This window comes from Lissotriton helveticus, chromosome 7, assembly GCF_964261635.1.
Source record: "Lissotriton helveticus chromosome 7, aLisHel1.1, whole genome shotgun sequence".
In the NCBI taxonomy this organism is placed as follows: Eukaryota; Metazoa; Chordata; class Amphibia; order Caudata; family Salamandridae; genus Lissotriton; species Lissotriton helveticus.
In genome coordinates, this window is record NC_136068.1 from 631,055,893 (window position 1) to 631,063,494 (window position 7,602).

Below are 7,602 nucleotides of genomic sequence, written 5' to 3' on the forward strand. Positions count from 1 at the left end.
TTAAAAGAGTTCTAGCAGCCGCATTCTGTACCGACTGTAACTTTGACAGCACAGATTTCTGGGTATTAAGGAAGAGGGCGTTTCCATAATCCATTTTGGAAAATACCAGAGTGGTAACTAAGGTCTTCCCGGCGGAGGAGGGGAGATAAGGCAGCAGTTTCTTTATTTTCTTTAGCATGAAGAAGGCAGAGGAGACAACCTTGTTAACATGAAGGTTGAAGGTTAGTTTGCTATCGAAGATGACTCCCAAGTTCCTCGCTTTTGCCACTGGGACAGGTGGGGAGCCCAATTGTTTGGGCCACCAGATGGAGGACCATTCTGGGGCGAGGTTGCCAAAGGTCATAACCTCGGTTTTATCCGAGTTGAGCCGTAGGCAATTGGAGGACATCCACGTACTGACAGCAAGCATTGCTTCCTGAAAATTGGCTGCCACTGCTGTGCCATTCTTGTGGATCGCCAGCACCAGTTGGGTATCATCTGCGTAGGAGGTTAATCGCACCCCATAGGCCTTTATTACCCTCGCTAAGTCCGCTACGTAGATGTTAAATAACGTGGGACTTAGCGAGGAGCCCTGTGGTACTCCACATGGTAGTGCAGAGACGGGAGAGTAGAAATTACCCAACTTAACTGTCTGAGTGCGGTCGGCCAGAAAAGATGAGATAAGGTCTCTAGCCGAACCGTCAATCCCCAGAGCTGTGACACGGTCGACCAAAATAGCATGGTCGACCGTGTCAAATGCAGCGGATAGATCCAGAAGAATTAAAATGGCCGTTCCTCCCTGGTCCATGATGGTTCTGATTTCATCAGAGGCTTTTATTAAAGCAGTCTCCGTCCCGTGTCCCTTCCTGAAGCCAAACTGCGTTTCGTCTAAGAGTTGGTACGTGTCGACGAACTCTGAGAGCTGTATATTCATCAGAGCTTCGCAAATTTTGGCCGGGAAGGGAAGACAGGCAATTGGTCTATAGCTGACCGGGGCGGAGGGGTCCAGGGAGGGCTTCTTCAGAAGAGGCTTAATCACTGCCTTCTTCCACGGAGCTGGATAACATCCGGTTTGAAAGGCAGTGTTACAGATTTCCATGAGTGGGTGGGAAATCACCTGACTTAAATTAGCCATCACTGAGGGAGGGCATGGGTCCAGAGGAGAACCAGACTTGGTGATGGAAATAAGTCGGCTAATTTGATCTTCAGAGGTGTCAGCAAAAGAGGAGAGATGGTCATGGTTATTATGGGGAAGTTCCTTATTGCTAGCAGTGGATCTAGCCCCTGTATCACCACCAAAGGATGCATAGATATCTGCCACTTTAGTAGTAAAAAAGGTGGACAGTGCGTTGCAGAACAGTTGGGAGGGTTCTACTCCGAGACCCGATGGAGGTGTAGATAAGGAGTTGACCACTGAGAACAGTTCTCTGGCGGAATTCCTGGCATTGTTTATTTGACTCGAGAAAAAAGTCATTTTCCGAGTAGTGATGGCCTTTTTGTATATAGTTAAGGCATCTTTGTAAGATTGCTTAGCAGTGGGGCAATAGGATTTCCTCCAGTGTCTTTCTAAATTCCGACAATGTTGTCGGTGAAGTCTAAGCTCTTCTGTATACCATGCCGCCGAAGGCGACCTTCTATTAGGTTGGATGGACTTTTCTGGAGCAACCTGATCAGCAGCATTCCTGATCCAATCTTGGAAATCAGAAGCTGAGGGGACAGGATTGGACCCTATAATAGGGGAGGATTGTGTCAAGATATTTGCCATTTGAGGGATGTCAGCATTCTTCCAGGCACGAATTGCTGCCCTGGTAGGAGGTCTAGAAGCGGGGAGGATGACTAGGCGAGTATCAATACCAAATATAATGGCCCTGTGGTCAGTCCAGATAAGAGGTAAGGTATCTAATATTGTAATAAGAGAGTTGTTCGTAAACACGCCGTCTAGAGTATGTCCCGCCTGGTGAGTAGGACCGTTTACCAATTGTTGGAGTCCTAGAGTAAGGAAATCAGCAGTCAGTTGGGCAGTGTCGTGATTTCCCTGTTCTTCCAAAGGGAAATTAAAATCTCCCAATACTGTGTAATCAGCAGAGCTTATTGTGTAGTCATTTAGCTCAGAAAGGGACCCAAGAAAGGAGTTCCGAGGTCCAGGAGGTCGGTAGAGCAAAATGCCTTTAAAAGTTAGTTTGCAGTTAATGTTAATTGCAAAAGTTGCAGCTTCACAGTAGGTGGATGTAATGGGGTCAAGCGTGGTATAATACTGATTCTTATAGATTATAGCAAGTCCTCCACCTCTTCCTATTTGTCTATCATGTCTCACCACGCTATAACCATCCGGGGTGGCCTGACAAAAGTCAGGTCCTGAGCCCGCATCTCCCCAAGTTTCGGTAGCAAAAAGAAAGTCGAGATCGTGATTAATTATAAACTCACTAATATCTAGACTGTGACAAGGTAGAGAGCGTGTGTTAATTAACGCCGCTCGACATCCCTGGAATGGGGCAAAGGGCGAACAGGTGAGGGCATCAGGAACTAATGAATGGGGTAACAGTGGGGGTGGTAGTTGAAAATTACAGCCAGGACACGGGGCGGGATTAATATTCACATCGGTTGGGGGAGGTAAGGGAATACAGTGGTGGCTAAGGAGGCACGGCTTGAGCAGTCTAAGTTGGTTCGAGGAGTAGCGCACAAAAAGGCCAGGGGTCATGGCCCTGGGCCGTGTCCGGCCGCTGACGGGCGCAGACGGGCTTGGCTTTGGCGCGGCTTCGGCGCGCGCCCGCTGCGCCAGCCCGCTGCGCCGTCTATAATTGGTGCTCATTTATAGGCCGTGAGGAGGGTGGGAGGCCAGCGCGACTAGAGCGCAGCCCCAGCCCAACCCAAGATGGCGCCCGCCGCCGCCTGCAAACAATGAAAGCGGTAAGGCGAAAGAAAGGAGATGTAGCGTGGGAAGGGGTGTTAGAGTGCCTCTAAACTAATTCCCAGTTAATGTAAGCTAATAAGAAGCCCCCAGAAGATTTTCAGCACGATTTTAAAACAATGTAAAAACGAAGTGCAATAACAATTTAAAAACACAGTAAATACAAATAATGGTCTCAGGTAGCTCGCAGCCCTAGTGCCCACACAGGGAGAGCATAGAAAGGCAGCGAGCGACTGAAAACAGGAAGCTAAATAGTCTGGGAGGGCGGGAGGCCAGCGCGACTAGAGCGCAGCCCCAGCCCGACCCAAGATGGCGCCCGCCGCCGCCTGCAAACAATGAAAGCGGTAAGGCGAAAGAAAGGAGATGTAGCGTGGGAAGGGGTGTTAGAGTGCCTCTAAACTAATTCCCAGTTAATGTAAGCTAATAAGAAGCCCCCAGAAGATTTTCAGCACGATTTTAAAACAATGTAAAAACGAAGTGCAATAACAATTTAAAAACACAGTAAATACAAATAATGGTCTCAGGTAGCTCGCAGCCCTAGTGCCCACACAGGGAGAGCATAGAAATAATGAACAAAGGTCCCAAGGATAGTTCAGTAAAATACACAATATAATTATAGACCAGAATTAGTACTATAATCAATTTTCTCCACCCAGCCGGGTGAGGAAGTTTTAATTTATGATCAATGAGATATCAATTGACCTAGGGGAGGTCACACATACACATTTGAATAGGGCACAATCCTGTACCTAACCCAAAATGAAAAAACGAACAGTGGAAGAAATAGACAAGTAAGGAGAAAGTTTTTAACAGGCAAAGAGTGTTGGAGCCAATTGTCGCTTGCAAACTATTACATAATCTCAGCAAGTTTCGACATACAGTATCTACAGAGCAATATACAAGTAAATTAGCTGTGGAACTGTTTAATCGTCCACGGACGATTAAACAGTTCCACAGCTAATTTACTGGGTTCAAAGGCTGTCACTGGGCCTAGGTCAGAACTCTTTTAGCCCCCAAACCCATTAGCCCCTTGCCTTATTCCCAGCTCAGGCCTAGAGAACCTGGGCCATAGAGTTCCTGTTCTATCCAAGGGCGAACACATTCCTTTTACAAAATAAGACACAGTGCAAACAGATGGCCCTCCTTTGAGTTCTGGTCTCTGATTGTGTGCCATGTGTTCCGATAGGGCCGCCAGATGCCTGGGCTACCCTAGAAGTCCCAGAGAGGGCCCGGCACTCTCCTTGTGTGCCTTAGCCAGTATTTTGTCTGTGGTTACTGGGTGCTTAGGTGAGGACCAGGCATGTGGTGGGCTCCTCCACCTGGGAGGACCAAACTGACAGGCGATGCCCGGGACCCTCTGTAAGAGGCACGATACGAGAGACAGCCCTCCCAAGAGAAACCCCTTGCTCACTCAGCACACACCTGGGGGTCACCGAATTGCAGTGCTTCCCAGGGCTGAAACCCCTCTGAAGGACCTGCCACTTGGACCCTCTCAAGCCCAATCTCAGCCTTCCCAGGTTTCGAGTGACTGAGGAGTGGTCTGTCTTGGGTGGCAGGGCAGCCTGAATAAGAAGGAGCCAGGGTCATGAGGGAACCCTGGCTCCTCTTGATGGCAATACAATGGCCCCTCAAAGCCAGAGCGAACTGCTCCGAGGAGCGGGAGTAGATACTGCCCCCAGCCACTTGAGCTTCCAGGCATGTACCGGAAGCCGGTGAGTTGCTTTGATGGTATAAGGTGCTTGGCTCTTCTCCCCTTGGTGCCTCCTACCAGGGCAAGGAGGTACCCCCAGCCCAATGGGATGCCTTGGGGCTTCTGATGATGGAGCAAGGTCTCATATAAAAGAGACTTGCTTTGATGCAATCCTCTCAAATACCATATAACACTCTGTTTGTAATTACTAATATTGCATTACACTGATCACTGCCTAAGCTGGGGATGTGCAGGGACTGAGCCCTGGCTTCCATCGGCCCTGGTGGTTGGCAGATGGCTAATGTGCAGATGCCCCCTTCTGCTACCCATCAAATTGACTTGTTTTTGATGCATTGGCATCCAACTATGACCTTAGACCCGACGTAGAGACCCACTGAATTTAAGCATATTACGAAGTGGAGGAAAATAAACTAACCATGATTCCCTCAGTAACATCAAATAAAGAGGGAAGATCCCAGTGCCATATCCCAACCTAGCGGTGGGTGCGGGAAAGAAGGCTGACTCCCCTGTATCACTCAGGGGGCCCAAGTCCTTTTGATCGAGCCTCACCCCATAGATGGTGCTAGGCGGTTAATGGCCCCAGGTGCACCAGGACTGGGCCTTCTTCGAGTCAAGTTGCTTGGGAATGCAGCCCAAAGCGAGTGGTAAACTCCATCTAAGCTTTAATATGGGTGTGAGACCGATAGCCAACAAGTACTGTTAGGGTAAGTTGAAAAGAATTTGAAGAGAGAGTTTAAAAAGAAATGAAACTGTTGAGAGTTGAGTCACCCAGGAGGGTGGATACCCTCAGTAAGGCCATCACCTGGGTATACCCAGCCTGCAGGGCGCATTTACTCTGTGCTAATGTGCTTCAACTGGTTCTGGGTCAGCTGGGAAGGATTCAGGGAGGGGCAGGGGGCTCTCTGCTTTGGTAGAAAGTGTTACAGCCCCCCTAGCAGCAGCTTCACCATGTCTGTGGGCCTGAGAGAGATTGACTGCTTCTGCACCCTCTTCCCACAAACTGGCCCAGCCCTATTGGTATGTGCTAATGCGGGGAAGGAAGACGGGACAGACTGATGACTATTGACTGGGGAAGACTTTGCACAGTGTGCCCTGACTGAGTTGCGCTGCCGGGTGAGGAGGCCCATTCTGGGTGCCAGGTGTCTGCAGCGATGTTGGTTACCCACCTGACCCAATCTTGAAACACAGACCAAGGAGTCTAACACATTCGAGAGTCAGTGTGCCGATCGAAAGCCTATGGTGCAATGAAGGTGGGGGATGGTGTGTGCCGGTTGAGGTCCTGCTGCTTCTTTGCAGCAGGTGCACCACCTGCCCCTCTTGCTGATCTGTCGGGGAGGTAGAACATAAGTGTGTGTGATAAGACCTAAAAGATGGTGAACTATGCCTGGGCAGTGCAAAGCCAGAGGAAACTCTGGTGGAGGTCCATAGCGATCCTAACATACAAATTGGCTGTCTGACTTGGGTGTAGGGGCGAAAGATGAATCAAACCCTCTAGTAGCTGGTTCCCTCCAAAGTTTCCCTCAGTATAGTTGGTGCTAGGAAATCTCGGTTTTATCTGGTAAAGCGAATGAGGAGAGGTCATGGGATTGAAACTTATTCTCAAACTTTAAATGGGTAAGAATCCTGGCTTGCTGCACGGAGCTGGGCATCGAATGCTAATGACTAGTGTCACTTTAGGTAAGCAGAACTGGCGCTGTGGGATGAACATAATAGTGGGTTAAGGCACATGATGCTGACACTCACCAGACCCCAGAAGTCATACCCCCCGTTGCCAGCACTGCCAAGCAGGGGCTAAGCTGTGATGAGTGGAACAGCTGCTGCAGTGATCATGAAAACCCGGGTGTGGGCCCAGGTGAAGCCACTGCAGTTGCAGACCTTGGTGGTAATGCCAAATATTCAAGCGAGAACTTTTGAGGCTGAAGTGGAGAAGGATTCAATGTTAACAGCAGTAGTACATGGGTGAGTTGGTCCTAAGAGGTGGCCAAGTGAAGTTCAGAAGGGGCGGGTGATGGCTTCCGTTGCCTTGGGCTGATTGAAAGTGAGCCGGGTGAAGATCTCTAAACCCTGAGTGGTGGAGAGAGGCATCTTCGTGGTGTCCAGTGGGGTAAAACAAACAATCTTGGAGGAGACAACTGGAGCCCCAGGGAAGAGTTATTTATTATTTATGAAGGGCAGAGCACCCTGGAATGGGTTCACTCCTAGAGAGGGGCCTGAGCCTTGGAAAACATTGCAGTTCCAGTGGCATCTGGTGAGCTCTCGCTGGCCCTTGAAAATCTGAGAGAGATGGTGTCAAGCTCACACTGGGCCATACCCATATTCACAGCAGGTCCCCAAGGTTAACAGGATCTGGCATGTTGGAATAATATAGGTAGGGGAAGTAAGATTAGTAACTTCAGGATAAGGATTGGCTCTAAGGCCTGGGTAAGTCAGGCTGGAGTGCGAATCAGGACTGGATGCGGACTGTGGATGACTGAGGTGTTGCCTTCTGAGGCTGCTATGAGCCTGGGTCAGAGGTGGGCCATTCCTGTGGATTGCCCCAGCTGTGGTGGTTGACTCTCTGCGTGCCCGTTCTTGAGGAGCTGACTTAGAACTAGTGCGGACCAGGGAAATCCGAATGTTCAACCAAAACAAAGTACTGTGCAGGTCCAAGGTGGGTGTTGACAAAATGTAATTTGTACCCAGTGCTCTGAATGCCAAAGTGAAGAAACTGAATGAAGCACGGGTAAGCGACTGGTGTAACTATGACTCTCTTCTTCTCAGTCGTAGTGGCCTTTACCTCCAAGTGGTCCTGCTGGTAAATATCTCTATACCACTTTACTGAAAGAATTTAGAAAATGTATCCAATAAACATAAAGGATTTTACCTAAAAACATATTGCTCTAAATGCGACAAGAAATCTGAATTCCACAACATTGCATGCCACAATGCAAAATGCAAAGGTAGAAGAAAGAAAGGAGAGCTACAATTCCCCTGTTGCTTCTGTGACCAGGGATTTTGCTAAAAA

General features: G+C 49.0%; 1 pseudogene; it reads left to right on the forward strand.

Moving 5' to 3' along the window:
• The first annotated feature begins 4,967 nt into the window (after nucleotides 1–4,967).
• LOC144771070 (28S ribosomal RNA) lies at nucleotides 4,968–6,950 on the forward strand (annotated as a pseudogene).
• The last annotated feature ends 652 nt before the right edge of the window (nucleotides 6,951–7,602 follow it).